The sequence below is a fragment of the Protopterus annectens genome, chromosome 2.part2, assembly GCF_019279795.1.
Source record: "Protopterus annectens isolate FY-2018-M chromosome 2.part2, PAN1.0, whole genome shotgun sequence".
NCBI lineage: Eukaryota > Metazoa > Chordata > Ceratodontiformes > Protopteridae > Protopterus > Protopterus annectens.
In genome coordinates, this window is record NC_056730.1 from 839,505,681 (window position 1) to 839,529,895 (window position 24,215).

Genomic DNA, 24,215 nt, shown 5'->3' on the forward strand with positions numbered 1-24,215 from the left:
CTGGTCTTCAAGCAACTCACTTGGCTATCATACTTAAAACATTAGTACACAGAGGGAGCATTGTTAAATAAATGGGGCTAAAATGATTTACAATAACAGAATACCATTTTGGATTTATGTAAAAGATGAAATCAGTGATACAGTATATTGTGAATACATTCTAACTACCAAATGGTAAGTGTTCTTCTGGTGGTATAAAATAAGAAATGTGCTGAGTGAACAAACCATAACTGCTACTCAGAAACTTTATTTTGATGTTGCTAATTATATGTTCCTGAGTTTCTAAGAACTCATTAATATTTTATTTGTGTATTTAATTGTTTATGTATGTTGTGATGATATGAGGTAATGCCATCTGTGCCAGGTTGAGTAGGGCAGTGCATGTGTAACATATGCCAGCATAGGTAGATGGAGATTTGTAAATAATTTTATGTCATTTGAGTATCACACTGATTTGTACAGATGCTTGTGTTAAAATGTATTTGTAAAGTTGCTTGTGTTAAAAATGCATCAACTGTGGGTCCTGCTGGACAGAACAGAGATATACATGTATGTCAGACAGTATTATTATAACTGATTAAATGCATAGGAGGAGGTTAATCTCAGTCCAGCTAATTTTGATAAATAGGTTGAAAATTAAATTGGTTGGTTTAGGCCATAAAGGTTTTATCTTACTGGTCTGATTGTAGCCAGAGACAAAAATGTCTGGGAAAACCAGAACTAGGAATCTTCCTTTATTGTCCTTAGGGGTGAACAATTGCTACCTTGGAAGGGTGAAAGTTTTTGAAATTGTTTTAAAGTTTTCAAATGCTGCAATAGAGCTTAGCAAAGCTCTGGGTGTGTATTATACCAGAGTCAGGTGACCGGATGTGATGTCATTCTATAACCAGCACTGAAATTATTTTTTAGATATTAGTAAGAGATATTCTGAAACTCTCGCAGCAGCACTTTGTTTTTTGGAACCTGCCAGGAAAATCTCTCGCACAACCACACACCTCTTCTTGCCTTGCTGTAGTAAGCAACTCAACACTCATCATCTTGCCTTGCTGTAAGTGACTTAACTAAGGAACAGTAAATCTTTAGTCAGTCAGGAAAATATAGTGAGAGTAGTTAAGTATTGTTTTTCTGTATCTGTGTGAATCTATCCAAATGTATTATTTTTTTATATCTCCTGTGATCGAAACTGTGGTATTTATTGTTTTCTATTTTCTTGTTTATTATTAAATATTCTATACCTTTCATTTTGGCTGGTCTTATAGAAAATATTTTCAACATCTTAAGAGTACTTATTTTAGTGACAATGTGGCTGCTCCTGAAGATTTGTTGCATTGGTCAAACTCTACCATTTGTATTAGTATTAATTTTACTCAGTATAATTGGATACCCTTGTAAGATCCTTAGAGTAGCCGATTGGTGGCAGCATAATTACCTTATAGTCAAAGCAGAGGTGGCACAGCTGGTAAATCTGTGCCAACCTTTCTCAGGTATGTGTGTGTGTGTGTGTGTGTGTGTGTGTGTGTGTGTGTGTGTGTGTGTGTGTGTGTGTGTGTGTGTGTGTGTGTGTGTGAAAATCAAATATGTGCCAGCAACTAGGAACAGGGACATAGAACTCCAAAGTGGTCATCAATGTGGAGTCTTGTTTGGGGCCTGGAGAGAGAGAGAGTGAGAGAGAGAGAGAGAGAGAGTCCAGCCACAGGTCTGGAGCATGCTCCCTGAGTGCTCTTAAGGAAAACTTTGCTTGGTGCAGAGAGCTGCATCTGAAAATACTGTTTGTATCCATATTTACTCCTAGTGGCCATCCCTCACCAGTGTCAGTGGTGAGGATTGAGGCTCCCTGATTACTGGTCAGATTAGGGACCATCACACACACACATATATACATATACATATATATATATATATATTTATATGTGATATATATGTATGTTTTGTTGCCCAGGTTAGTCCCACTAGGCCTATGGTATATTTTCAGAGGTGACCCAAGATGGTATTCATACTGGCTTAGGGAAATTTGGCCAAGGCACCAGGAAATTTCCACTACTCTTTCTTAACATAAAAATGTAAATATAAGAAATTTTAATATAAAGTCTCCCTACTGTTTTCAACAGAAGCCATGGGATATTTTACATCCACCTGAGCTACCATCAACTCAGGCAGATGGGACCTTGTTTTAACATTTGATCCACAAAAGAGTTTACTCAGGTATATAACCCCACATGCTACACTACAGAGTCAGCACTGCAAAATGGCTCAAGTTTCTGAGCTTTGGGCATCAAAGATGAATGTGTTACCTGTTGGGCCAGTGACACTTGACTCAACTTGCTTCATAACTATATTAATGCTATTAGGATACTTCATAGGGCGTACAGTTGCTAAGGGGCAAGAAGAAAGAAGTGGGTTGGGCACATGGAATATCAAAGCATAGTCATAACCAGTGAGATCATGGTTTACCATAGCCAAGATGCCCAAATTTGAATACCCTGTTATATCCAAAGGCCATCCTAAGTTGTGTTAGAACTGTGGAAGAACTGCTATACTATAGAGTATGATAGATTAAGGATAAAAGAGTCTTCAACAAGATGCAAATAAACTTAAAATGAGGAATGATGCCAAGAAACATATAACATGAGGAACATTAGTGAATGGGGTAGTAGTCTAATAAACAGACAGAAACAAAGGAAGTTAACAAACAGTACTGGTGCAAGGAACATGGTTTGTGTATGTTGTATTAACAGGGAGTGTTTTGTGACAGCACCACCTCTATCGTTTGTTAATGTCTGACTGTACATTCTGTTGAAGGGTGCTAGTGGCATTGCTGGAAAAAAAGGAGCAGCATGTCTTTAGTATACAGGGCTAATTCTAAAGACATGCATCTGGAGCATCTCTCCCCGGGCTTCCGCTGAAAACAGGCTCTGTGGAATCTAGTCGGACTTTCGGTCCAAAAAATAAATCATGATGGGACAGATCTGCTGATAGGTCATTAATGACTACTGAAGAGCAAAAACCCTACAATACAGCACTCGGGAACAATTCAGATAGTTAGAACCTTAGAGTGCAGAATGAAGGCTGATCTGTACAATGATCTTTGTGCAATAGATCTAAAATCAGCACAAGTGGCCATTACACAAGCAATAATGCCTAACAGTGTGTGTTACTGTTGAAATAACACATGATCAGGGGTGTTCTGAGGCCTGACAATGCAAGTGAAGGGCCTCTACTCCCCTGGAAGGACATTATTTACACAGTAACACACATAACCTGGAGGGGTTATTGCACTTACATAATGGACTATGTGTAAAATTATTTTGTTTAACTTATTTATTTTACTATCATCATCATCATCATAATCATCAACCCCCTTTTTCAAATTTGCTGCATGGGGATGGGGTGTCATGTTAATTGTTGTCATCTCTCTCAATTCAATGCCACACTCCTGACTTCTTCAACACTCATACCTGACTGTCACAGATCTTATTTCACACAATCCATCCACCTTTTTGCTGGATGCCCTTGTTTCCTCTTGTCTTCTTCCTGTCTTTCCCAAATCTTCTTCTTCACCAGATTGTCTTCTGCTTTTCTGCACATACGACCGAACCACTGTAATCTGTTCTTTTGTACAAATGGAACTACTTTGGCTTATGTCATTATTTCTTCATCTATCCCACAGTGTACATCCTACCACCCTTCTGAGGCACTTCATTTCCATCACCTCTAGCTTTCTCAACTGCTCTGCCTTTACTGCTCAGGTTTCTGTACCATATGGTAGTACTGATCACACCACTGGTTTGTACACCTTATTTTTCAGCTTCTTTGGCATTCTTGTGTCATATACTACACCTGGCTAAAGCCAACTGATTCTAGTTCTGACCTCTTTATTTACACTTCTCTTCTCCTCAACCACCCCCATTTTTTACTAAATTATTACATTTTTTTTAATATTTTGTATGTAAAATTGTTCCTCTGCCTAATGTTTCAAACTTGCTGTAACATATGTAAATGCCATTGGAGGAAGTATTTTACATCTAAAATATAAGTTTGGTAAGTATTTAATGTCCACACACACACTCTCTCTCTCTCAAACACACACTCTCTCTCTCAAACACACACACACACACACACACACACACACACACACACACACACACACACACACACACACACACACACTCAGAAGCAATGTAACTTTAAAAAGGTCACATGCATTTTGTTGAATGACATTTCCTCACAAAACACAGGGGGTATGTGGTTTAATGTCAATGGTGTGTAATTTCAACACAGGTAAGTGGGTTGGGATGAGTGAAAGATAGATGTATGTTTGTGTGTGAGTTTGTACATTTTAGGGTTAGAGTCAGGGTTAGGGGATAGATATCGTGTCTGTATGTATTTGTAAATGTTTGTGTCTGAGTATGTTTTGTGTTGTGGCTTAGTGAGCATAAAATAATGGCTTGATGACTCTCACTTTCACTTACATGCATGCATGCACTTGCACACACACACACACACACACACACACACACACACACACACACACACACACACGCACACACATGCTTTTCTGTTTTTTTTTAGTTTTCTGTTTGTTTTAATTTTACATTCTCTAAAAAGCAAAAGTGCTGCTTAGCAAGTGTAAAATAATGATGACCATTAGTTTGCTTATAGTCCGAGCTCCACAGCAACTTAATATGGTGCCATGAAGCTTCAGACTCATTTTTCAGCAGGTAATACCTGCACATTAACACCTGATTGGAGAACTCCACTCAAGGTTTATTGTACGGTCTGTCCATTCTCTAATGATACATTATGATTCAAGTTTTTGTAATGCCATTTAGTGGTTGAGTTGGCCAAATGCCTTCCTGAAATCAATAAAAAGAACAGTTGGGGAAACCTTGATAATATTATAATAAACTGAGTCTGTGGTAGTCAGCAGTGCAATCAGACTTCTGCAACCTGGATGAAAGCCATGTTTCTCCTGAGAGTGAGAGAGAGAGATGGAGAGAGAGAATTCCATGTAAACACATGGAATTAGGAATAGATACATTTTCCAAGGTTTCCACTAGTGTCAGTAGAGATGAGACAATTGAAAGGTCACCAGCATTTTTAAAATTATTAAAAATTTTTTACTTTTAGTAAGACAAAGAATAAATGTTTTCCAGGTTGGCGACATAATGCTAGTTGTGAGGAAAGGACATGTAAAGGAATGTAAGGGGGCTGTCAGTATATTTAATTTGTTAAACTTCATGAACAATAATTTGAAAAAAAAAAAAGAAAAAGAAAAACAGTGGAATGAAGCCTCAGGTTATTAGCAGCAAGATGCGAAGATGAAATGGTACTCATGGTCTCTGCATAGCTACAAGTACAATATGGTGTGAAGACTTTGACTGAAGAGGCTACAAGTTCAGAATGGTGTGAAGACCTTGACTGTAGAAGTTATGAGTTCAGTATAGTGTGAAGACCTTGACTGTAGAGAAGACTTGCAAAGAATTTCAAATTTCTGTAGATATAAGGTTGGAGAACTCAAGGATTTTAATCTGTGGAAGAGAAAACTTTCAGGCTGAATGTGTTAGCTTCTTAATATGTTTCCAGTAAAGTTTAAGATTACTGAAAGTGGCCACTTGTAGAGGTTTAGCGCACTAGAATTTGGAAGTTTTACCTGTATTCTGAATTATTTTCTTGATATCTTAAATATTTCATAAGTAACAAGAGAGATGGTATCCTTCCATTGCTGCCAGGACTTGTCCCTTTCCAGATTTTGGCCTTGATAAATATTGTAAACTATGGATAGCCACAACCATGTCCTTATAGTTACAGCTGGGAAATAAGGATCGGGAAAAAGGATGAGTTAAGAATATCAAGGCATATTTAACATTAATCATAGTTTGCTTATCATCTGAAGCAAGATTTGGTGTAGCAATGGCTTTTTTTATGGAGAGATATTGAATAACTGTAAGTGGCAGTAATCCCTGAGAGGGTTAAAAAGAAAGCTGTTAGACAGATGTATGTGGAGTGGTGTGTGTTGTCCACCCAGAAGAAGACAGTGAGGGATGGCATCAGAATTAGTGATTTATGGCAATCAAACTCCAGTGTAAACATACATCAGTATTAATGCTCTCAGCATATGCCACACAGCAGGGTTGTGATAGCAAGAAAAAAGAGTGCATTCAGACAGCAGTTGCAGGACCTACTAGATGAAGCAGGACAGCATGAGTTAGTGTTGATATGGGGAGCATGAATGCTCACATTGGGACAAGCAGAACAGGATATGAGGACTGCCTTCATCCACATAGGTGGAGCAACAAGAATGAAAAAGGAGAGGCCATTCTAGACTGCTGTCTGGCAAATAGCTTGATGGCTATCACATGATTCATCAAGAGGGACATTCACAAAATCACCTGCAAGTCTGGTCAACATGCAAACCAGGTAGGCTTTCTCTTAGTAAGGAAAGGGATTAGGGTAGAGTCAGAGATTGCAAAGTCATCTTCAGTGAAACAGTTGGCCCACAGCATAAACCACTTGTGGTAACAATCAGCTATAAGCATTAGTCAGAGAAGGTTCTAAAGTCATATAATTGAAGATATGGAAGTGGACAGCAGTGAAAACACATGAGTTCAAGGAAACAATCAGGACTTCCAGCACCTCAGGAGAAAAGATAAAATAGGTGAAGTTGAAGATGAATGTCAGTCTCAAAACAGCATGTGTGAGAACTACAGAACAGATATGTTACTGAACCAGGTATGGAAGTAAAGTACATAAGGAAAATTGGTGGTGGAATGCAGAAGTCCAGGAAGTTACCAAAAGAAAGGAGTACAGTAAAAAATGGGAGTAAAAAATGGATCTGTCTAAGAGGGAATACTGACTGGCTAACAAAGAGGCTAAAAGAGCAGTCACCATAGCAAAAAGCAACCATAACCTAGTCCACAAGGCAGATTCAAAGAACAAATATTCAAATAGCAAACTGGCTTTATATAGACAAAAACAATGAATTAATGCAAACAGATACGAAAGACCAAAACTGTTTTACATGGATAAATGCCCACCAGTTATATGCATTTGGTCTTGTATACATCAGTAAGCAGTCAGCCACAAGGTTTTGAGAATGACTAATGTTGTTTTTCTTTTTCGGCTTTTCCCGGTTAGGGGTCGCCACAGTGGAACCGGTCCTCTAATGATTGGCAGTCGATTTTTATGGTGCCGAGGTGCCAGCCTGACGCCCAACCTTTTAACGAAGGCACGCCAATTCACGCATGTCTTTCGAACGCCACTTGACTGCGGGGAGGACATGCAGACTCCACACAGAAGACGCTCCAGCCGAGAATCAAACGGGAAAACCTCTTGCTGTGAGGCAACAATGCTACTGCTGCATCACCGCGGCTTCAAATTCGTTATTTAAGGCAAATAAGAAAGATACTCTGAGAATTAAATAAACAAGCAATTGCACTTGAAGTAAGCAAAACCTCCCCAGTTGAAAAATTGCAACCATGAAAAAAATGCACACACGTAACACTCCTGATTTTGATATCTACGCTGCATTTCACAAAGTTTCTATTCCATAGACTGTACCAAAAGCAGCTTAGACATTGGAACTAGCAGTTTTAGCTGTGTGTCACTTTTTGTTAATATTTTTATGTCATATTCATTTTGTGCATCAACTGCTAAATGACTGAAGAGTTGGAGGAATATTAAAGTCCTTTCATGCAATTCCAATATTTAAAAAAGTAAGTGATTTTTAAGTAATGTTATTGTATAGTAGATGTCCTCACTTCAGTATGTGGGTAACACTGGGTTTAACTATTGCTAGCTTTGTTGGATCTCTCACACTTTGACCTCATGATCACACTTCACCAGCCATTAGTAAACCCGGCATTACCCAGTTCCACTCATGCATCACTGCTGAAGTATACCCTTACACAGTGGAATATAAAATAAGCTTGGATTAGACAGCTGGCATAAGAAAATAAGAAAAGCACTATCAACTTGCTGATTTTACTACTGCCATTAACTGAATATAGCTCTAGGGTCTACCACTGGAATTTTTATTCACTTACCTGTTGCAAAAAAAAAAAAAGAAAAAAATCAAAGGAAAAATTCATTGATATGAGTTCACTGACTCCAGGCAGAAGGCTGTCTCTTCAAGTCAAAGTCAAGTCAAGTCAAAGTAAACTTTATTATCATTCAGGAATCACATAAGTGCAAAAACTGAATGAAATTCTGTGTCTCTGGACTCAACGTGCAGACAACATATAGACTATATTCGCAGACGTACACATATAACACCTAACTATTACATCACGGACATGCAGGTAGACAGACTAATACTGCACATAATTAAAGTACATTTTAACATTTTTCAAAGTGAACACTTACTTGCATGCGACTTTAGTATCATGCAGGTACTGGGTTAAGACATTGCATTGATCCTTGCACAGAAAGAGACATTTGAGTATTGCACTGTGAACATTAGAGTACTGCACTATGGACCTTAGATTATTGCACTGTGGTTAATTTACTAATTTGCAACATGTATTACACTGAAAGAAGAGATATTTTACTGCATTGCTACTGCCCTAGATGACTTATAAGTTACAGTCATGGTGAATATTGCACTAAGTATTAGGTGAGACTGGTAACCAGGTTAATGCACAATTTTAGACAGTTTCTACTGACCCAGGTGGACATCATGGAGTGCAGTGGTTTCTAGAGTTCAGCAGCCTGATGACATTTGGCAAGAAGCTGTTCCTGAATCTCGTAGTTCTGCAACATATGCTTTGGAAGTGATTTCCGGATGATAGATGCAGGAATAGTCTGTAAGCAGTGTAAGTGTAGACTTTAATTATTCCCCTGGCCCTGCTGAGACATTTGGATAAGTACAAGTCACGGATAGATAGTAAGGTGGTCTTAATGATTCTCTCGGCTGTCTTAACCACTCTCTGCAGGGATTTATGCTCAGAGGTAGAGCAGCTTCCATACCATACTATGAGGTTGCTCATCAGGATGCTTTCTATAGTATCTCTGTAGAAGGTAGTGAGAACTGTCGATGGGAGATTTGGCCTCCTCAGCCTTCTTAAAAAGTGCAATCTCTGGTGCGCTTTCTTGATTATGGCATTTGCATCTGTGTTCCAAGACAAGTCTTCATTGATTTGCACTCCCAGAAACGTAATGCTTCCCACTCTTTCCACTGTTTCCCCATAGATGGTGAAGGGAGAATGTTCCTTGCAATTTTTCCTTTATCTCGTTTTTCTTGTTCACATTTAGTGTTAAGTTATTATTTCCACACAAGGTAATCAGTTGTTCCACCTCATCTCTATATGCTGTTTCATCATCATTACTGATGAGGCCCACCACTGTTGTGTCATCAGCAAACTTGATGGTGTGGTTTGTATTGTACCTGTCTGTACAGTCGTGTGTTAACAGGGTGAACAGCAAGGGATTTAGTACACATCCTTGAGGGACTCCAGTGTTAAGAGTGATGCTATCTGAGGAGTTATTTCCTGCACACACTTTCTGAGGTCTGTCTGTGAGAAAGTCAAGAATCCAGTTACAAAGTGGAGTGTTGACACCTAATTGGACTAGCTTCATTACTAGATGAAGAGGGATGACCGTGTTAAAAGCAGAGCTGAAGTCAGTGAATAGTACCCTCATGCAGGTGTTTTTATTCTCAAGGTGTTCCAGCAATAGATACAGTACTAGAGAGATGACATCTGCCCTAGAGCAGTTTGCTTGGTAAGCAAATTGCAGAAGGTCAAGATCAGCAGGCAGCCCAGATGTTATGGCTTCCTTGATCAGCCTTTCAAAACACTTACTTCATCACTGTGGAGGTGAGGGCTACAGGGCGTTAGTCATTTAGGCAAGATGGTGGAGACTTCTTTGGTAATGGAATGTTTGTTTTATCCTTGAAGCATTTTGGAACTATTTGCTGACTCAGACAGTTATTGACGATATCTGTGAGGACAATTGTTAGTTGCACTGCGTAGTCCCTGAGCACATGCCCTAGGATGTTGTCAGGCTCAGCTGCTTTTCTCGGGTTAACTCTGTGCAGTGCCCTCTGGACATCAGCTGGGTTGAGGGTGAACATCTTCTCATTACGGCTGATGGGCATTTTCTTTACTGTTCTGTTCCCTTCCTCAAATCTGCTGAAGTAGACATTCAGGTTATTTAGGAATTCCTTGCTATCCTCACATTGTGACTGTGAAGACAGGGGTCTGTAGTCAGTTATAGACTGGATACCCTGCCATAGGTGCTTGGAGTCTTTTTGATCACAGAAGTAGCTCTGGATCTTTCTGTCATAGGTGCATTTTGCGTCCCTCGCTCCCTTGTTCAGATTTGCTCTGGCTGTTCTGAGGGCTTCCCTGTCTCCAGACCTGAAGGCTGCATTCCTTGCTTTCAGTAGTTTGTACACCTCTCTCATCAACCAGGGTTTCTGGTTGGCGTGTGTGATGATGGTTTTGGTGACTGTCACATCATCCACATATTTCAAGATGTAGTCCATCACCACCTCGGTGTACTCCTCCAGGTTGATACCCTGGTTCTCAGTAGCCACCTCCTTGAATATGCTCCAGTCTGTGCTCTCAAAACAGTCCTGGAGTGCTGAGACTGCACCCTCTGGCCATACTCTTACTTGTTTCACTGTTGGTCTCCCTCTAGTTAGCAATGGTTTATATGCTGGTAGTAACATTATGGAAGGTGGTTAGAGTTTCCCAGGTGTGGGTGAGGCACTTCCTTAAATGTCAGCTTAACGTTGCTGCATACCTTTTCCAGTGTAATCTCACACCTTGTTGCAAAGTCCACATATCAGAAATAGTGAGGCAGAACTGTTTTCAAGTTGGGATGATTACAGTCACCTGCCACTATATGAGCACAGTCTGGATTCCTGTTTTCCAGTTCCTTTACAGCCTGGTATAATGTGGTCATTGCCTCATTTGGATTAGCACTGGAAGGATTGTAGACAGCTGTGATACAGATGCTGTTAAATTCCTGGGTAAATAGAAGGGACTGCATTTCAGTGCCAAAAACTCTAGATTATCAGAGCAGTGTGAGGATACTATCTCACAACTGGTACACCAGTTATTATTGATGTTTATGCAGACCCCTCCCCTTCTGACTTACCACTGAGAGAATGTATTCTGTCTGCTGTTAAAAGTAATAGCCCCTCCACATGGACTGCACTGTCATTAATGTTAGAGCTTAGACAATTTTCAGTAAAAATAAGCACACAGCATTTCCTTGCCTTGTTCTGAGTAGATAATTCCAGCCGTATATAGTCCGTGTTGCTTTCCAGTGATCGAACATTTGCCAGCAGAATGGATGGGAGTGCAGGCCTGTAGGGATTTGCTTTTAGCCTTGCAGTGATTCCAGCCCTAGATCCTCTTTTATGTGTTCTCTCACACCTCTTGCATTTTCTTCTCTTACCATGATCAAGCAATGTTGATTCTGAACATGTCAGGCATTTTATTCCATGTTTAAGTAAGATTCCCAGCTCTTGTAACTCGAGAAGTGCTGTAGGCCTCACAGGCCCCACTGACATCAGCTCATCAAACTTGTTACACACAGCAAGCCTGAGGATCGAATTCCCAGAATAGTGTCTCTACTATGAATTAGCTTACTGTTAGCAATCTTCCCTGATTTAGTGTTTTCTCTTAATTTAGACATAGAATAGGACAAACAGTGCACATTTCTTTGCTGAGCCAAAGTAGCCGCTGCCACACTTTTTTTCTTATTATGTGCATTTCCAATGCTCCAAGAAGAAAACTACAAATTGACAGACTTAGCTTTTGAAAAAGAATGGCTCACTTTACCTGAAGAAGCTCCATGGAGTAAAGGATCCTATAATGAGTTAGCAATGGGAAGTATTTAGATATCACTGTCCTTTTACTCATCCGCACCCCACTGTATTAAGCATGACCCTTCACTTGCTGCTGAGGTACTTTTTTTTCCTGCTTAGATTTAAAGTAGAAGTCTAAAGAACACAAAGCCCTGCTACTGTCCACTTATGTGTGGTTTTGTGTGTGTGTGTGTGTGTGTGTGTGTGTGTGTGTGTGTGTGTGTGTGTGTGTGTGTGTGTGTGCATTATGAGATAGAAATATTTGCTGCATTTCTAGAAAAAAAATGTTCTGTATAACTTTTTGCATTTTTCATGTTTGCTGCGTATTTACCAGGAAAATACTTGTGAATTTTAAATAGCTTTTCATATTTTATACTTCTACGGCATTTTTACTGGAAAAAAATAACTGCAGATCTTATATATTTACATTCCTGGTGCATTTTTACTGCAAAAAATTGCATATTTTATGCAGCTTTTCATAATTTCATCACAGTTCTAATAGACATTTACTAATATGAATGCAGGCATGACTGCCCTAGAGCAGACACCTCTGTACGTTATTGTGGTAACTGGAGATTTACATATTTGCCATTATTCATTCATATCCTAGATGTCATGTGTCATGCACAGTTATGTGATTGTTACCCATTACTTAAAGGTCAATATCTGAAGCCAGTGTGTGACAATTATGATTGATACTCTTAAGTAACTCATTTCAAGCTGTTATATCAATGCACTGGTGAAGAATATTAAAATGGTGACAGTCGTGTCTGCTCTGCATTCCTTGCTTTTTAACATGTTGCAGATATACTGATGTCCCGGTATTATTCAGCACATTTCTATTATCCTATTACTCCAGGCCACATTAACAGAGTATCTGTCTAACACATAAACCCAGTAACAGTCATAAATGTCAGTAGTAACATACTTATGGCATCATAGTATGACATTGCTTATGGTTATCATATAGGAATAATATGCTCAGCAGTATGATAGTGTTCGCACCAAGGTAGTGTTGTTTTACAATAGACTCACTGCTGTCTGGATGCATTTTGTCATTACTTATCAGGCGCTGTATGCTTCTTAAGTTCATGGCTACTATAAATGTGTGCATGGATTGCTTGGTCAAATACACATGGCTTTGTGTCAGGGTATTCAACAGGAAAACATAAACCAGAATGTGAACATTGTGTAGGGATTGTGTACTATAAACAGTGGTTGACTATTTTGCTACTGCAAATTTGTTATGTATAGCAATACTGAGTCACGTAGCCTCACAAAGCATACTGTTTAATCAGCCAAATGGCATTCCAGTACCAGCATGTGCCTTGTGAGTGTAGGTGCCATGCAGGATGTGAAAGCATTCAAAAGCCTGTACGTTGATAACAATGCTGGCATGGACACTGTTTCACAACTGCCTAGACTAAACACAAACAGCATCACTATCTGCGTTCTAAAAATGTATATTTTGTTCTCAGCATTTTCATTGGGCCACTGTTACAGATTACACCATTCTTCTTACAGAGACTCCCACATATATATGGTGGTCTTTAAGGTTCTCAGTAAGTCGTGTGCCACATAATTTTGTAGTTTTATTTTACAGCAGTTACACATTTCAGTTTTATACACTTGACAGATAACTTCATGTGCAGTAGACTTGCAGTTTACATTGTCTGCTGTACACTTTTATATATGTAAGAGATGCAGGAACGGACACGTTACAAATAGTGCTGTTGTTGTACCTATGTGGCCTTCTGCCTGAAACTAATAAAATAAGTATGTCCCACACCCAGAATAAAGATTTTACATGCATACCTGCACTGTCAGTCATACTGTGCATGTCTTTAGTCAGTAATAGATGCTATGATTCTCACCACCTCCCTCATCTCAAAATGAATCCTGACAGCACTCTCAAATTTTAGTCACTGACTTAACCGAAAATGCCTACTTTTGAATTTGAAAACAAAAATGAATCTGTGCTATTTAGAACATTCTAAAAGGCTCAACAGATTCTCTAGTTGGAGTATCATATTTAACTATAAAGCTGTAGCTGATAGCATTCAGAAATACAAATGTCTATATGTCTGGTTAGACTCTTCTCAACTTTCAGCATCACATCCAAGTAAGGAAAATATGATTCTTGAATGTTACACTTCTTCTCTTCCCAATAGGAGTGCCTTAGGCAAAGGTACCTTTCTCCCATAAATGGAAAACACTATCGCCTTATAACCCTCTGGTCCAGAACAGAACACCACTACAATACCTTGCTAAAGCCAAAGATTGCACATCCCACAAAGAATGACCATCCTGCTAAGTTAAATTATCAATATGGAATCCTTATCATTCTTTGTCACGCACCTCGCAGAAAGGCAAGCATCATACACCTTTAGCTCCCTTTCCATATCTACCCCAATATTTTTACCCAGATATCAAACTAAAGCAGAAAAAACAGACCGTCTCCATCATGAGTCTCAAAAACAGGAAATCAATAGCTGAACAAACAAATGGTCCCTTTCCTTCCCTACTTTTAAGAAAGAACTAAAAGCATATCTCTGGAAACAAGTAAAATGTAAATGCTTCATCAAATGTAAAGCCACATTGCATTAATATACTAAGTTGATCAACTAAGACAACAACCTCCAACTTAGTAAGAGGCCAAACACTTAGATTTTGCTATGAATTCTATTGATATAGTGTTGTACAAATCTTTATTTAATGTCAGTCCTACTATGCTATCTAGTCTTCAGTAATGTACTTTGCTCCTTTCATATACAATGCCACGTGTAATCTGCCTCACAATTTGTGTATATTCATATTTCTTTGTACAAATTTCTAATTTATTGTGTAAATTTACACCCTGTCTGAACCTGAAAAAGGTCCATGTAGTCCAGTGTTCTACATCAGTTAGCAAACTGATAAGATTCATCACGAGTGAGCATTTGTTTTCAGACAGATCTTCCTGTTTCTGTGAAACATGCTGTTCATGGGCAATGAGTCCTGAGTTGAAGCTATTGTAGGCCATGCAGCCATCATAGAGGCTCTCATATTCATTTAGTACTGTAACAATGCCCATTATGACTGGACCTCATCATGAGAGTGGGAGTTCTGTTGTTGAATAACATAACATTATGGAGGTTGGGTGTGAGCCAGATGTGAACTGAAAATGAGCTACAAATACCTGGCGATAGTTTTGTGCCATCAGACAGCTATGACAGTCAGGGTGTGTCTGTTAATACCCTTGCGCAACAAAGAGAACATCCAGAGATAGATATGATACTGCTGAATTCACCACTGTCCTGGAAGTTATGGCTTCTAAGTGAAAATGTAGTAGAGACATGACTTAGCATATACTCTGAATATAACTGCTGACCATTGGATAGATTCGTGTTTGGTCAGCATGTGTGTGACCATGTCCACACTTATGGAAGGCTGTCATATATGTGCTGGAGAGTAAGATATTGAGAACCTTAATGGAGGGGTGAATCACACAGCACATTTCAAATGCACCACCCTCTCACATCTTTAGTGCCTACTTCTGGGTATGAATTCCCCTAAATGTAGTCTTGGTCTCATGCCATCTGCCCAGTTGGATGTGAGTACATTATGCTTACTGAGACAGAGACTTTGGTCATTACTGTCAGGGAATTGCAGGTTATGAACTGCCTTGTTCCATAGGCTCGACAGATGAATACCATTGCTGTATTTGCTGAAAGAAATGTACAGCCTGTGGAAGAACTGACAAGAGTTAGGAGGATATTGTTCATACTCATTCAGGAAACAGCTAAAGACACTTGCCACATATTGGATATGTCATATGATCTTGCTAATATTGCTAGCCACATGGCTAAATCTGAGCATGACATGCCCACCCTTTCTCTGAATGTGGGAGCTATGGTGCGCTGCTCAAGACAGATTCAGATAAATGTGCTCTTCTAACAACATTCACATGTGCTCATGATAGTGCTGTCTCCATATCTGTACTTCTGAATGATATGTATGCTCACACCTGTATAAGATCAGGTAGGATTAACCCTGAAAATTAGGAACCATGGTCACAACATGTTTCCCATTAATTGTCATAGTTTGTGTATGTCTAATGTGTCATGTTTGCTCAAAAAATCCCAAGATAGTGTGAACTGCTTGCCATGTTGTGTCTGCTACACCTTACATGGCAACACTATTTTACTAAGGGAATGTGCTGTGCTGTATTCTTCCCACTTCACCTACATAACTCTCTTACTGCTACATGTACTAACATGCAGATGATTACATGATCACTATTTATTATTGCAGTGCATGTGTTATTTTTTTGGTGTACTCTTTTTGTAGTGTCTGATGTGGCATTTTAGTCAAGCCAAAGCAATGGGTAATATGGTTTGAATGCTATGCTACGTGGGAGGTACAGGGCCTGGAGCATCATTTTATTGTGGCCCTGACCACAGAGTGCATCAATGTTATAGTCTTGTATTACATATGTATAATATACTGACATACAAATGTGTGTGCTTTGTGAGCTGTGCAGATCCTGTCTCCATCAAGTATGTGCAGGGCTCAGCTAGTATACGTTGTTAAAAGTGATCCATTATATTGGCCTTGCTGAAATAATGGTCACTGAAGTCTGACTTAACTTATCGTTTGATGTACACCTGGCTTAACAGCATCACCTCACTGTGTCAATGTGCTGTGGTCTGTTCCATTCACTTAGAAGACATTTAGCCAGCTACAGCATATGCATCTTTGGTGGTTAGGCACATAACCGTTCCCATGCTCAGTGCCCTGAGCAATACTGCTAGCTATGCACGATTAATGTTCTGCTTCTGTATGCATGTTATGACAAATGTTCTGTGTTGTTCACGCACAGAAACTGGGAAGTCTGACTGCATTTATTGTCTGGGCTAAAGCTAACCTTGCACCATTGTTTTTCTTTTGGCATGTTACTAAGTTGATGGCCTTTGGCCATATGTCCATCACTAAAATACATCACTGCTGGGGATGTCACCATAAGGTACTTGGTATGAGATATGATATGGTTGGCATTTGTTCATTACTGTTAGCTTCTTCTGCACTCTGTTTAACCATGGTACTTGGTCAGGATCCCCATCCCCATAGTTGCCCTATGCAGCACGATTGAAAAAGCTAAAACTGTTCTCTGTTGCATACTGCCTTCTCAGAGGTGATCTCTGTCTAACGTACAGAGCCATGTCCAACCCAGAATTGTTAAACATGCTCCATCTTAGCAAAACTAAATCTACTCAAGCTACACGCTCTAGGGATATAAACCTCAACACAACAATGAATAGAACATGCTGGAGGGATAGATTCCCTTCGCAGAGACTTCCCTTACTATGGAACAGGGTCCCGATCTACATAAGACAGAGCCCCTCACTATCACTGTTCAAGAGGAACCTTGATGAGTGGATGGGTAACAGAAAGATCTGAAGTAGGATGTTCATTTGGCAGCAACCTGTGGGTTACGGATCCGATATCGGATCCGAGCCGGCAACTTGTTTCAAGCTAATGGATCCGAGCTCCTAGCTCCTCCCTTCACCCATGATCCCCTGCTAACCCTCCATGACCTCAGATCTAGTTTGCCGCGCTTGTGATGGCTGGATCCTTGTTGAGCTCGTCAGATAAGTGAAGAAAAAGTTACCTTTTTCTAAGTACTTTTCGTCAGGAATTTCTTTTTTAGTTTAAATTAATACTTTTAAAGTGTGTCTGAGTTAGGTTCCTTTTTTTTGATTAGTACCCTCCCTTCGCTGGTCGCTAGTGTGTGAGTGTTTGTTGCGTGTCTTTTGGGGCCTGTGTGTGTGTAGTTGTTTTTCTTTTTTAGTTTAAAAAAAAAAAAAAAAAAAAAAAAAGGAATGGCTGAGGCCCCAAAAGCCATATTTTCTAAATGTACCGAGTGTGGCCATAAGCTCTCCCGGCTGATGGCCACACCCGGTGCGTACGGTGCCTTGGGGTTGAACACCTCTCCTCGGGCTGTACTATCTATGCAGCGTACAACCCCAGGGCACTGAAAGAATGGAGGTCGGCTGGTCCTGGCGGGACTTTACCCCGGATTTGGCTTCGGCCTCCGCTACCTCTGCTGCTCCGTGACTCCACCACAGCCTGTGGTGGCTGCCACTCCTGCCCCTGCCTCCGACTGGGACTCAAACTCCGCTAAAGTGTTGGAGGACAGGAGGCCAGGAGAACGGAGGGAGAAGCACCACAAGCGGCGGGCCGAGACCTCCGTTTCAGCCCCGCCAGCTAAGCGGGCTTCTCCCTCCACTGCTTCTAGGTCTCCTCCTCCTCGGCTCCGATCCCCTTCTTTCTCCCCGGGGCCCAAGGAGGAGGAGACCCAATCTCCGTCGAGGTCATCGAGGCGGCATTCCAGGCCTGCCTCGGTGTCCTCCTCGAGATCTACCTTCAGTTTATCAGATGCAGACTTGGACCGGATGATGTGAAGATTCATCCAGGCCCAGCTGCAGATGGGAGTGTTTGCCCCTCAGGGGAGATCGACACCTTTTTTCCACCCAATTGCTCCTTCTCCGACCCGCTACCCAGGTTCGAGCGCCGGAGCCGAGCAGCCTTGGAGCCTGGGGTGGGTCGGCGCCGACAGTACTTGGTACTTCGGATCCGACCCTGCCCTCGAGCCTGTCGGATCCGACCTCTCAGAGCCGTGGTCTGAGCTTCGGATCCGGGGGATTCAGTGTGCCTTCGGCTCCATCCAGGTCGGAGCACACTGGTCCTCGGATCCGACGGTCTCGGCGTCGGCTCAATCCTTCATCGGATCCGAGTGGGAGCCGACTTTCGGATCCATTGGAGAGTGGCTCTCCCTCGGCATTCGATGTTGTGGAGAGGGCTCTGTTGAGAGCATCCGGATCCCAGGTCCTTGCATCGACTCCTCCCTGCACTCCCTCTCTGCTGGGCCAGGCTTCCATCACCCGGCCAAAGGGACAGCCTGCTTCGATGTCACAGATAGTTCCATTGGAACAAGATGTTGCTGGTGAGGCCTTCTCGGACAGTCCCCCCGAGGAAGCTCCCCGCAAGCATAAGTGCAAAAGGAGGCACATGGACTCCCCCGAGTCCTTAACCGAGGACACGGACTTGGAGGAAGGGGAAGGCTCCCCAAGATCGCTTCTGAGGATGTCTCCTTTGGAGACATCATGGAGATGCTGAGAATCAAAGGTGGGTGGTCTGCCCCTAAGTCTTCCTCTGACGAGTCCGTGTTTCTGGAGGCATTAGAGGCAGGCCCATCTACCTCCTGGGTGTCCCCTCCAGCCGACCCCCTGGTGGACCTCATTACCACCAGGGCATGGAAGGATCCGGACACCGTGGAGCCAATACCGAAGCGATCGGATAGGATTCTTAGCCCCCTCAGACCGGGTCACATTGGAGTAAGGGCCCCTGTAGATGCCATGTTGACAGCGGCAGCCACAAAGAGGGAATTGGCTCAGGAGAGTCCCTCAGTCCATCCACCGAGCAAAGAGTCCTGCTTGATGGATCGCTTAGGAAGCGAGTCTTTAGTTCAGCGACCTTCTCAGTAAGGTCTCTGAACTATATGGCACATGTCATCAGGATGCAGTGGGATCTTATCAAAGAATATGCTGCATTCCCCCCTGAGTCCATGTCGGAGGAGGATAAACAATTGTACTCCACCCGAATGGCCACTCTGAGATCTATTTCAAACACCTCTATGCGGCTGTTGTCCCACGCCACAGAGGGAGCCGCTAGGGCTAGCGGAGCAGGCCTAGTCATGAGACGTCAGGCCTGACTCCGTCATTGCGACTTTACGGAGCCCTTTAAAGGCCCTTCGAAGCCTTTGATGGTTCTGCCCTATTTGGCAAAACAGTTCGCGAGACACTTGTCCAGAGTGAGAAGGACGGGAAGACGTTGTCTGACGTCGGAGTCCACTTCTCTGCTCCCCAGCAGTCCTTTTCAAGGAACCAAAAGGGTCAGAAGAAGATGTGGTTCCAGAAATCACAACATTCCCAACCAGCTCCGGACAACCAGTCCTACCGTGGCAGAGGTGGACAGGGAGGACGTCGCCCCAGGGGCAGAGGGGCTCCGAGAAACTTTGGGTCCAGAGAACCTTTCTCTGAGTGGCCCGCGCAGCAGCCCTGAGGGGTTGCCCGGCTGCTCCACTCTGGAGGTAGTCAGGGGGCGTTTTTTGAAACATCTAGCGGCATGGGAGTCCATCACAACAGACCGCTGGGTGCTTCGCATCATATCCAGAGGGTACAAAATACCAATACTTCATGTCCTCCAATCCAAGAACCTCCCCGATGTACCACCCAATCAGAGGGAGGCCGCAGCCACAGAAATACAGCAGCTGCTAAGAAAAAGAGCCATCCAGCCCGTCCCCCAAGACCAGCTCAGATTAGGGTTCTACTCCAGGTTCTTTTTGGTGCCAAAAAAGACGTGGGACCTGAGACCCATCCTAGACCTTTCCCGCTTGAACCTGTCAGTAACCAAGGAAAAATTCCGAATGGTCACTCTTCAATCTATCCTCCCCCTTTTGAGGGAGAACGATTGGATGTGCTCTATAGACCTCAAGGATGCGTATTACCACATCTTAATGGACAAATGATCCAGGAGGTTCCTTTGCTTCCGGCTGGGAGCCAGTCACTACCAGTTCAAGGTCCTTCCCTTTGGCCTCACCACAGCCCCCAGGGTGTTCACCAAAGTGTTAGCAGTGATTGCGGCCCACCTGAGACTCCAGGGAATTCAGGTCTTTCCGTACCTGGGTGACTGGCTCCTGACCGCACCAACAAGGCATCTACTTTGCTCGGCCAGAGACTTCTTTCTCCATCTAGCCCCACAACTAGGCATTACTATCAATGTCGGCAAATCTCTACTGGCTCCAACACAGATCATAGAATTCATAGGTGCCAGAATAGACACCAGAGATTTGTGAGCCTTCCTAACTGCTGAGAGAATCAGAAACCTACAACTTCATGTGCGGGCTATCCGTCATTCAGAGGCTTCACCAGTGGAATTGATCCTGAGGGCACTAGGCTCCATGGTGGCAGCGATTACACTCCTTCCATGCGCCTGTTTGAACATGTGAGTCCTGCAATGGACTCTGTTAGTGCAATGGTCCTTCCTATCCCTTCCTCTCCACCATCCCATTGCTATCAGAAAGGCTTGCAGAAGGGCGCTACTATGGTGGCTCCAAGCATTGAACTTCCATACGGGCCGTCCCTTCTGCACCTCTCCCCCTATCGCCACGGTGACCACGGACGCTTCCCACCTCGGGAGGGGGGGGGCATTATTCAGGCAGGACAGTCCAAGGCACGTGGAATGATACAGAGACCTCCCTGCATATCAACGTTCTGGAGATGAGAGCGGTGCTGTTGGCGTTGCAAGCACTTCAGAGCTTCCTCCCCGCAGGAACGATTGCAATTCCCTCGGACAACATGTCAGTGGTCTGGTATATCAACAAACAGGGGGGAACCAGATCTTATCCTCTTTTCCGCGAAGCCATGAGAGTGTGGGAATGGGCGATCTCCACCAACCGCTTTCTGATTGCAACGCACATTCCGGGGAGGACCAACATCCTAGCGGACAAGCTCAGTCGCACCCTTCTTACCCCTTACGAGTGGTCTCTCAATCCTCTAGTAGCGAAGCAGATATTTGCAACATGGGGGCAACCCTGCTGTGATTTTTTTGCATCTCCATCAAACGCCAAATGCGACAATTTCTTCGCTCTAATCCCCCCACCAGGGGAATCTCCAAGAGACGCTCTGGTGCATGCTTAGCCACCCGGTCTACTCTATGCATATCCTCCTCTTCCAATGATGATACAACTCTTACAGAAAGCCTCGCAGTTGGGGAGCAAGATGATTCTCATTGCCCCATTCTGGCCTCGACAAATTTGGTTCCCTTACCTGTGGTCTCACCTTGTGAATCACCCTTGGATTCTAGATCCCATTCTGGATCTCATCTCCCATCCGTTGGACTTGCCAACTCCAAACCTGGACAATCTGAAACTGACAGCTTGGTTGCTCCAGTTCCACTCCTAGTTAGGACTCCCGGTATCTCTTCACCAGTCAAAGCCATCCTCGTGGCAGCGCATAAGCCCTCCACCAGGAAAGTGTATCACAGTAAATGGAAACATTTTTCCATCTGGGCGGAGCGCCGCGATCTGGATCCCTTTACGGCTCCTCTTCCATCCATTTTAGACTTCCTAACTGAACTCTTTCAGGAAGGCACTAGTTGTTCAACTGTCAAAGTGCAATTGGCAACCATTTCTCATTATCATGTGGGACATGATATAGGGCCCTTGATGTCAGCCAAATTGTGTAAAACCTTTCTCAAGGGTACCTTTTTACTTAGACCCCCTGTAAAAGAAGCCGTACCCCCATGGGATCTTACTTTAGTTCTTCAATCCTTGACTGCTCCACCCTTTGAACCCGCTGCTTCAGTGGATCTCAAATTCTTGTCATGGAAAACAGCATTCCTTGTAGCCATTACAGCCTCCATATCTGATTTTTCACCCTGATAGAGGATCAATCCCTCCTTTCTTCCCAAGATAGCATCAGAAACCAACATAAACCAATCCATAAATTTACCGGTTTTCTTCCCTAAATATCAAAATAAGGGTGAATACAAGCTGCACTCATTGGATGTTCATAGGCAGCTTCGTTTTTATACTCATAGGACAGCTGGCCATAGACAATCTGACCAGCTGTTCGTTTCCTTTGCCAAATTTAACTTGGGGAAAGCTATCTCTAAAGTATCTTTATCTCGCTGGATTTCCCAATGTATCCTACTGGCTTATCAAGCCTCGGGTAGACCCGCACCAGAAGGAGTTCGTGCTCATTCCACCCACTCCATTTCTACTTCTGCGGCTTTCAAGTCTAGAGTTCCTTTGGATGATATTTGTTCTGCAGCCACTTGGGCTTCATCTCATACCTTTATCAACCACTACAAGCTAGACCTCCTTTCTAGAGGGAGAGCATCCTTTGGCTCTGCGGTGCTTCGTAATATCCTTCCATGATGGCCACCCAGGGTGCGGGTAGCTGGGGACTCTGTCCCACAGGTTGTTGACAAATGAACATCCTACTTCAGATTTAGAAGTTATGTACTCACCATAACGTTCCATCTGAGTAGGTAGTTCATTTGTCTGCAACCATCCCCCCCTCCTTCCCCCTGACCTTCTTCACATCTATTAGTTGTTAGATATCCTTTGTTGGATATATATTGAGAGGCAAACTCGATCTGAGGTCATGGAGGGTTAGCAGGGGATTATGGGTGAAGGGAGGAGCTAGGAGCTCGGATCCATTAGCTTGAAACAAGTTGCCAGCTCGGATCCGATATCGGATCCGTAACCCACAGGTTGCAGACAAATGAACTACCTACTCAGATGGAACGTTATGGTGAGTACATAACTTCTAATTCACACTGGGGATCACACCAACAGCACTACTAGATAGGGGCCAAGGGTACTAGCTGCTAGTACAAGGGTCTAGGGAACTACTAAAGCGGAGGTGAATACCGCACAACATGGCTGGGCTAATATATGCCTTCGGGCAGATAGCCCAGTACCAACCTATGAACCTATGAACCTATGATTGTGGCATCTGTGGTGTCTGCAGTACAGAAGCAAGTTTTTAGCATGTTACTTAGGATTATACAACTTGCTTTGCTAGGACTATATGACAGGGTTTTCCTGAGTTTATGACCTCTGCAGAATGCCTCAAAGCTTCATGTCTGATATCTCTGTCATACACTCTCCTATGGCAGGAACTCTGATTAGCCTTTTAAGTCCCTAACAACCCTGTCTTGTGTAACCTTTTTCATGTTCACAAACCCCACATAGCCATAAACACCTGTATAAAAGAACTTAACTACTACCACAAAATAAATAGACTCTGCTGATGAAATAGCTGTGTCTCAAAATCCTCTGGACTAGGCTTGCATTTTGTATTAAGCAAAGTAGCTCTTTAACCCTCTTTAAATACTTTAATGAATGGATGACAAATTCCTGGAAAATCTCCACAATCCCTTATGGATGCTGGTAACTAAAAAGAGAATTGTGGTGACTGAGCTACAAACAATCTTCCCAATCAGCCTAGTTATGAACATAGATGTGGCTGAGACACTGGAATAACTGATGTAACTATTCATGTATCCGGTCTACAGCAACCTTTATCAGGGCATGGGCAATGTTGCATGCTTTCTCTTCTGTTGTCCATGAATGCTTTATGGATGTCATCAGTCAATGTTGCAGGAGTATCCAGCATGGTCTGTGAGAATATGAAAGTTGACATAGTATAGTCTGTTCATTTGTATATGCAGTTTTACCAGTTTATGCTTTGACTATTCCCCATCCCAAATGCCGGTGTGATACCACATGTCCAGTTGCTCAAGCATAACCACATATATGCCAAGTAATGAATGCATGGCAAAGGCAGCT

The 24,215-nt window shown here is 42.6% G+C and overlaps 1 protein-coding gene across 1 annotated transcript in view; it reads left to right on the top strand.

The window, feature by feature from the left end:
* Positions 1-24,215, top strand: part of ADGRV1 (adhesion G protein-coupled receptor V1) — a 3,979,741-nt gene that overhangs the window by 1,266,342 nt on the left and 2,689,184 nt on the right. The window lies entirely within an intron of this gene.